The sequence below is a fragment of the Protobothrops mucrosquamatus genome, unplaced genomic scaffold (assembly GCF_001527695.2).
Source record: "Protobothrops mucrosquamatus isolate PMUCROS unplaced genomic scaffold, P.Mucros_1.0 scaffold2844, whole genome shotgun sequence".
In the NCBI taxonomy this organism is placed as follows: domain Eukaryota; kingdom Metazoa; phylum Chordata; class Lepidosauria; order Squamata; family Viperidae; genus Protobothrops; species Protobothrops mucrosquamatus.
In genome coordinates this window covers 38,019-44,878 of record NW_015388875.1, presented here as the reverse complement: position 1 = coordinate 44,878, position 6,860 = coordinate 38,019, and the positions used below count along the sequence as shown (strand labels likewise).

Below are 6,860 nucleotides of genomic sequence, written 5' to 3'. Positions count from 1 at the left end.
GACGGTTTTCTGTTCCACCTTAAACCCGACTACTGAGAGTTGTAGGACATATAGGCCCAGCTTTTGCTTCGCTTTGAGCAGTGACAATTGTTTTGCCCTTTTGTGGTGGTTTTTTTTTTGGTACTCTGAAAGGCTTAGCAAGATGAGGTGTGCGTAACGGTAGTCCTCGACTTACAGCCGTTCATTTAGCAACCGTTTGAATTTACAGTGGCACTGAAAAAAGCGACTTACAAGTGGTGTTTGCAGTTGTGAGCATTGCAGCATCCCCGTGGTCTTCGTGATCAGAATTTGGGGGCTTGGCAACCATCCTGAATTTAGAATGGTTGATGTGATCGCTATTTGCAACTTTCCTGGCCTCTTCGAACAAGCAAAGTCAATGGGGGAAGCTGTATTCACTGAACTACCACACGATTCTCTTAACAACTGGAGGGATTTATATATTATTATTATTACAAAAATGGTTATAAAATTGGGCACAATTCACTTAACAACCGCATTCTGGTCCAGAGTCGGGTCGTAAGTCAAGGACTCCCAATATGTTTGTACACAAAAGTGTACTGTCAATTGTTTGCAATATTAGCCGTGAGGAACAAGGATCTTGTTTGCCATTATCTGGTGGCTTTTTTTGCTGAGGCACATATTTTGTTTGAGGGACTCTGTATGTATGTATGTATGTATGTATGTATGTATGTATGTGGCGGGGCAGCCCATTTCTTTCAAAACGACACGTGTACTTTGGGCACCAGGGACCTGGTTCTGTGGAGAGAGATTTTTCCGCAGACTGGAGGGGACGTAGGATGGTGCCTGCATGTTTGCACGGCCCAGTTGCTGGCATGCTGCAGACTGGTACCGATCCATGGGCCGGGGGTTGGGGACCTCTGCCTTAGGTTGTACTTTTTTATGATGAAACTTACACATAATATGTGTAAGAGCAAGAGGAAAACCTAACTGCTTTTGTGATGATATGATTAAAAACAAAAATTATCGGCCGTGTCAAAACCAGTTTTATTTTCAGGTCGTCCTCACTTAACAATTGCTCGCTTGTTCGAAGTTAAAGCAGACCCTTAAAAGCTACTTACGACCCGGTCCCAAAGTTAACGGCTGCTGCAGCCCTTACGACCGACCGCAGGAACACTGCAGCCTCCCCCTCCGCCCATCTCCTTCCCCCATCCCCTATGCTGGGTCCCCACATCCTCCTCCTCACTTATTTTTTGTAGGTCTCCGGAGTTCAGGAGGTCGGGGTAAGGAAGGAGATCACTGAATTGTGGCTGCTCGGAAAATGACGGCCATTGTGGGATGGGGCTGCGATTCCAGCAACAGAGCCGCTTTGCTTTGCGAATGCGATCCCTGCAGGATTCCGCAGCATCAGCGAGCAAAGCAGGGCACTCCGGTAGTCCAAGCAGGCACTTCTGGGATTGTTTGCACAGCTGCAAACCACTGGTGGGACACATGGCCCCCTCCTGGAAGTGTCCGCTCAGGAAGTGATGGCTGCTTGTGAGATGGTACCGCAATTCCAGCAATTGAGAAGCTTGCTTTGCTAAAATGAGCAAAGCCAAGCAGGCTGTTCTGTTGTTGCAATTGCGACGGCATCTCACAAGCGTCAGTCATTTTCCAAGCGAGCGCTTCCGGGATCGTGCCACATGGCCACCCAACAAAAGGATCTGTTCTGCTTCCCTAACATGGTCTTTACAGCGCTGCAGAAAGCAGCAGCAGAGCTCTGGAGGTTTTCAAAAAGTAAGTATGGGGTAGGGGTGGGGAGGAGGCCCAAATCCTGTGGGGACCTGGTGGGGGGCAAAGGCCTGCAGGGAACTGGGCAGGGGGGCTGAAAGGCATGTCGGGACCAGCAGGGGGAGGGGAAATAGGTCCAAAGATTGTGGGGACTCTGAGGCGTGGGAAGCAGATCACAGGCTGTTTCAGGGTGGGGAGAGCCTCGGGAGCCTTCCAGGGTCTCCCCTATCCCGGAGGCATCCCATGTTCCACTTAACCTGTGTATTCATTTAACAATCGCCTCAAGGCAGAGCAGGAGGTGGGGTTCATTAAGCGAGGCACTCTTGCTTAACACCAGTCACCATTTGCAACTGTAATGGGCATGCTCTATTACGGTTGTAAGTCAAGGACCACCTGCCCTATCCTGTCACATAGACTTCTACGAAATAACATGCTGCTGTGGTTGTACGTGGCAAACGTGATCTGTACTAGGCTTACATATATATTATTATTGGGAATGTATTGTAAGTTTTAAATGTTTAATAAAAGTACAGGTAATCCTTGACTTAACAACAGTTTATTTAGTGACCATTCAAAGTTACAACAGCACTGAAAAGGGACGTATCATTTTTCACACTTTGTAGCATCTTCATGCTCATGTGGTCAAAATTCAGATGCTTAGCAACCGACGTGTATTTATGACGGTTGCAGTGTCCCAAGGTCACGTGATCACCTTTTGCACCCTTTTGACAAGCAAAATCAATGGGGGAAGGCAGATTCACCTAAGAACCGTGTTACTAACTTATCAACTGCAGTAATTCATTTAACACTGTGGGAAGAGAGGTTATAAAATAGGGCAAAACTTATTTCACAAATGTCTCACTTAACAACAGAAATGCTGGACTCAATTTTGGTCGTAAGTCGAGGACCACCTGTATTTGCTCTTAAATTGTTCAGGTTTGGGTAGCAAGCTATGTGTCAGATAGCTACTGCTGGACAAATATACTCATGCTATCACTGGATAGATTGGAGTTGATTAATTGCATGCTGCTTTACAGAAATTGAACATATTTTTCCTGGAATTATTATTTTAATGGATTTTCTTGAAATAGTGTTCACAGATCTCAGAACTGCTCGATTTTTATTCCTCCCCCAAATAATTCATGAGAGAAATACATTTGTAAGCATTTTTTTTATCAGATTTCATTTAATGTAGGACATATTACATAAAAGTCTTGATTGAGTCTTTCTATCATTTTTCAAAATAGTCCATGCACGACACAAATCTTTCAGTTTTGTCGATGTGGCCTTTGATTCTGTATTCCAGATTCTGGTCAATCAGCTTTCCTCTAGATAAAGCCTACTTAATACAGCAATTTTCTATAGTTATATTTAAAGATTTTCCATTCGTTCCAACAATTAATAATAATAATAATAATTTAGCCTCTTGTCTCCATTTACCATCACAGTGCGAAAGCTAAACTGAATTTAAAAATCACACATTGCTGTGGATTTGCTAACAAAGCAACATACATTTCAGAAGGACAAGAGGGATAGCAAAAGATTTGTCAGATACAGACAGATTATTTTTTTCTGAATTTGACTTACAATTCCTCTAATAAACAGGCTTTTTTAAAGCTTATATTGAGAGACAAAGAAAATACATAAAGATGAAACAGTCAAAATGAGAGGGATAGCAGGCATAGGAACACTGCTGTGTGACTTGGTTGTTTTTGCTGCTACGGCTGCTTTCTTGGTTGTTTTTGCTTTTGTAGTGGTATCTCCCTCTGCTGCAGAAGCAGTCCAGAGAAGTTCGCTCAGGATTGCAAGCATCATCACAGGCCAGAGCCATCTCATCTGCCTCTTCATCCTGTATTTGTAACAGTCAACATTATCGATTCGCTCAAACTAGTTTAAGAATTGGCTTTCATCGCCCAAAACAAATCAAAGCTCTGACTGAACACAGTGGGAGAATGTCTAGACCAGTCTTCCTCAAACTTGGCAACTTTTAAGATGTGTGGACTGCAGCCCCCCAGCATTCCCTAAGCCACGCATTTTAATGTTGCCAACGTTGAGAAACGTTGGTCTAAAATGTCAAGCTGTAATGGAATATGAGAATGACCTTGGAATAACAGAATAATAGAGTTGGAAGGGACCTTGGTGATCTTCTAGTCCAACCCCCTGCTCAAGCAAGAGACCCTATGCTATTTCAGGCAAATTGTGGTCCAATCTCTTCTTAAAAACCTCCAGTGATGGAGCACCCACAACTTCTGAAGGCAAGCCCTTCCATTGCTTAAGTGTTCTGTCAGGAAATGTTAAGACAGGAGGGGGAAAGACCCGCTTAGGGAACAATCAAATAAAAGGGCGAAGAGCCCACAACTGAGCAAATGTCAGTGAAAGACACTTGGAAAGGATCTGCCCTAACTAATCAAGCAATAAAAACAGACTGCCTGCAATTTGTACCTTCAGCCAGATTCTATTAATGTAGCCTTATAATAAAGTAGAATTCGCTCATCTGGTTGTGTTTCTTGTCGGGTCTACATGGAAGGCTTACATAACTTTATTCAGTTTTCTGGAATCTGCTAGTGCAGCGGTTCTCCACCTATGGGTCGCGACCCCATTTGGGGTCGATCGACCATTTCACGGGGGTCGCCAAGCAAGGCTGTCCGCCATTTTTTTTTTCCCTTTTCCGGCGGGTGCCTTACCTCCCTTGGGCTGGGCCAGCTGGTGGTCGGCCTGCTCCGTCTCTGCCGCTTGCCAGCTACGCCTCAACCGGCGCAGGGGGCAGAACCACGCATGCGCGGCGCTCCCGGGCAGGGAAAGTCCTCGACTTACAACCGGTTGGGTAGTCCTCGACTTACGACTGGTTTAGTCCTCGACTTACGACCGGTTTAGTCCTCGACTTACGACCGGTTTAGTCCTTGAGTTACGACCGGTTGGGGGTCGCGGCATTAAAAAGGTTGAGAACCACTGTGCTAGTGAAATCTAAGTTTTAAAGTTTTTCTGGATTGCCCTTACCTGTACCCATAGGCAAAAAATTAGGACTACCACAGACATGTGCTATTGAAAGCTGCCAATCAACTAATTTTTCTGTTTCCTCCCAAGTTGATATTTTATGATGAATGAACATTCTCAGATTTCATTGATGCTTTTGGCAATTTTTTTGGTGTGTGTGTGTGTGTGTGTGTGTGTGTTTGCTTAGCCTATTTATATTTCCCTTTTATACCTGGGTGGAAACACTTTGGCGACATAAAATTCCATACTTGGACAGTGATTTTATTGCTAGCATTCTGGTTAATGATCCTTCCCACATACACAAACGGCTCGCTTCAGTGGGAATGTTCCTATCCTGTCCTGCCTTCCCCCAAAAAAGGAACCCCTTTCCAGCAGAGTTTTCTTTACCTTACCAAGCATTTAAATGACAAATTTTACAGAAACACTGGAATGGAAAATAAAAAAATTCAATTGGGGCAGTTATTTTATTAAAAGATTTCAATCCTGCTTTTCAAATAGGCGTCCAGTTGGTAGAGCGATACCAGTTTAATGTTGGAGCAGCAGGGGAGACTCTGGTTAACCCCTTCCATAACACTGCAAAAAATATTCCATTGATGCCTCACAAGTTGACTTAGCAAAGCTTTCCCCATTTATAGTCTTGTTTGTATCTTAATTTTTGCTCCTGACTGGGGTCCCTGAAGCAAATTTCAAGATAAATGTTCTATACCGAAAAGCTAAAAAATAATTTAAACAGTGCAAGTGCATCAAATTAACAAGGACAATCTTAGATGCTTACCTTAACATTTCAAATAATTAATGAGGGAGGCAGTTGGACTTCTCTTGGAAGGAAATTTAAGTCAGGGTGTTAAAACCAAATTGCAGAGCTTACAACGTGTCATATAAATTATCTTGGTTTAATATTATTTAATTAGTATTAAATTTCCAAGCCATCCATTTCACCAAGGTGATTCTAGGCAACTTAGAGTCACAATTAATTCAGGCTTCCCCAGGAAACTTTTAGAGCTGCAATTCCAAAATCTGTCATCGTGACACATGGTTTGGAAATCTTGGGAGTAAGTAAGGCCCATTAGATCTGCCGATTTAGTAGCTCGCCCATTTGCCTTAATTCTAACCTGGATGCCTCTTGGGTGGGTTGGCATCCTTTTTTCTGTATCATTGTTTCTCAACTTCGGTGATGTTAAAAATGTGTGGATTTCAATTCCCAGAATTCCCCAGGGACACATGTAGAGTAATTAATGAATAAATTGAGTCATTAGAGAACTACAGGACTAATCTGTAAGAATGCATATTTTGCATTTGCCTCTGTAGTTCTAGTTCATTAGTTGCGTTGACTCGTATTTCCATCTGAATGCCACTGCTCTAAAACTGCAATAGGAGTTTTCCTAAGGGACTTAACCTGCACATAAAATTCCATCATCATCGCCGCCACCACTAAGAGCATATCTATCCAGATCATATTCTTAATTATCTATTTATTTAATAATTTAATTCCATACCTGTTCTCAGTTTCAGGTGCTTTTGTGATCAGAGTAAAATCCAGAGAAGCCTCTGAGATGCTGATTGCGTCTGATAGTTGTTTACTAATTTCACACCCCTTAAATAACACTTCAGAGTGATGAAGTAATCATAAATCCCCCCCCTCCCTCCAGTGATTGGCTGTTGCAGTTTGCAAATATGTTTGTGAACATTTTACCAGGGTAACAAACGTAAAGTAAATTTCAGTGAAGGAAGTTATGTTCTCTGCTTTGGATTTTTTTTTTTCTTTTAAGTTTGTTACGTGAAAAGGACAAGAGTGGTGATGTCTCAGTACATGCCTGAACATGCTTATGATTACTTTTTGCAGATGCAGAATTTCTGAGCATGGTCCTAAAAATAGCTTTAGGGAAAGATAGATGAACAGATAGAGGTAGTCCTCGACTTATGACCACAACTGAACCGAAAATTTCTGTTGCTAAGTGAGACATTTGTTAAGTGAGTTTTGCCCCATTTTACAACTTTTCTTCCCTGCACTTCTTAAGTTAGTAACACGGTTGTTAAGTGAATCTGGCTTCTCCATTGACCTTGCTTGTCAGAAGATGTCGCAAAAGATGATCACATAACCCCGGGACACTGCAACCGTCATAAATATGAGTCAGTTG

At 42.7% G+C, this 6,860-nt stretch overlaps 1 long non-coding RNA gene across 1 annotated transcript; it reads right to left on the bottom strand.

Annotated features, from left to right (window-relative positions):
• Nucleotides 1-2,834: 2,834 nt before the first annotated feature.
• LOC107296508 lies at nucleotides 2,835-6,342 on the bottom strand. The gene is made up of 2 exons (XR_001549096.1): nucleotides 6,219-6,342; nucleotides 2,835-3,577 (listed from the first exon to the last, which is right to left on the bottom strand). It is a non-coding gene; the product is annotated as an uncharacterized LOC107296508 (long non-coding RNA).
• Nucleotides 6,343-6,860: the final 518 nt, after the last annotated feature.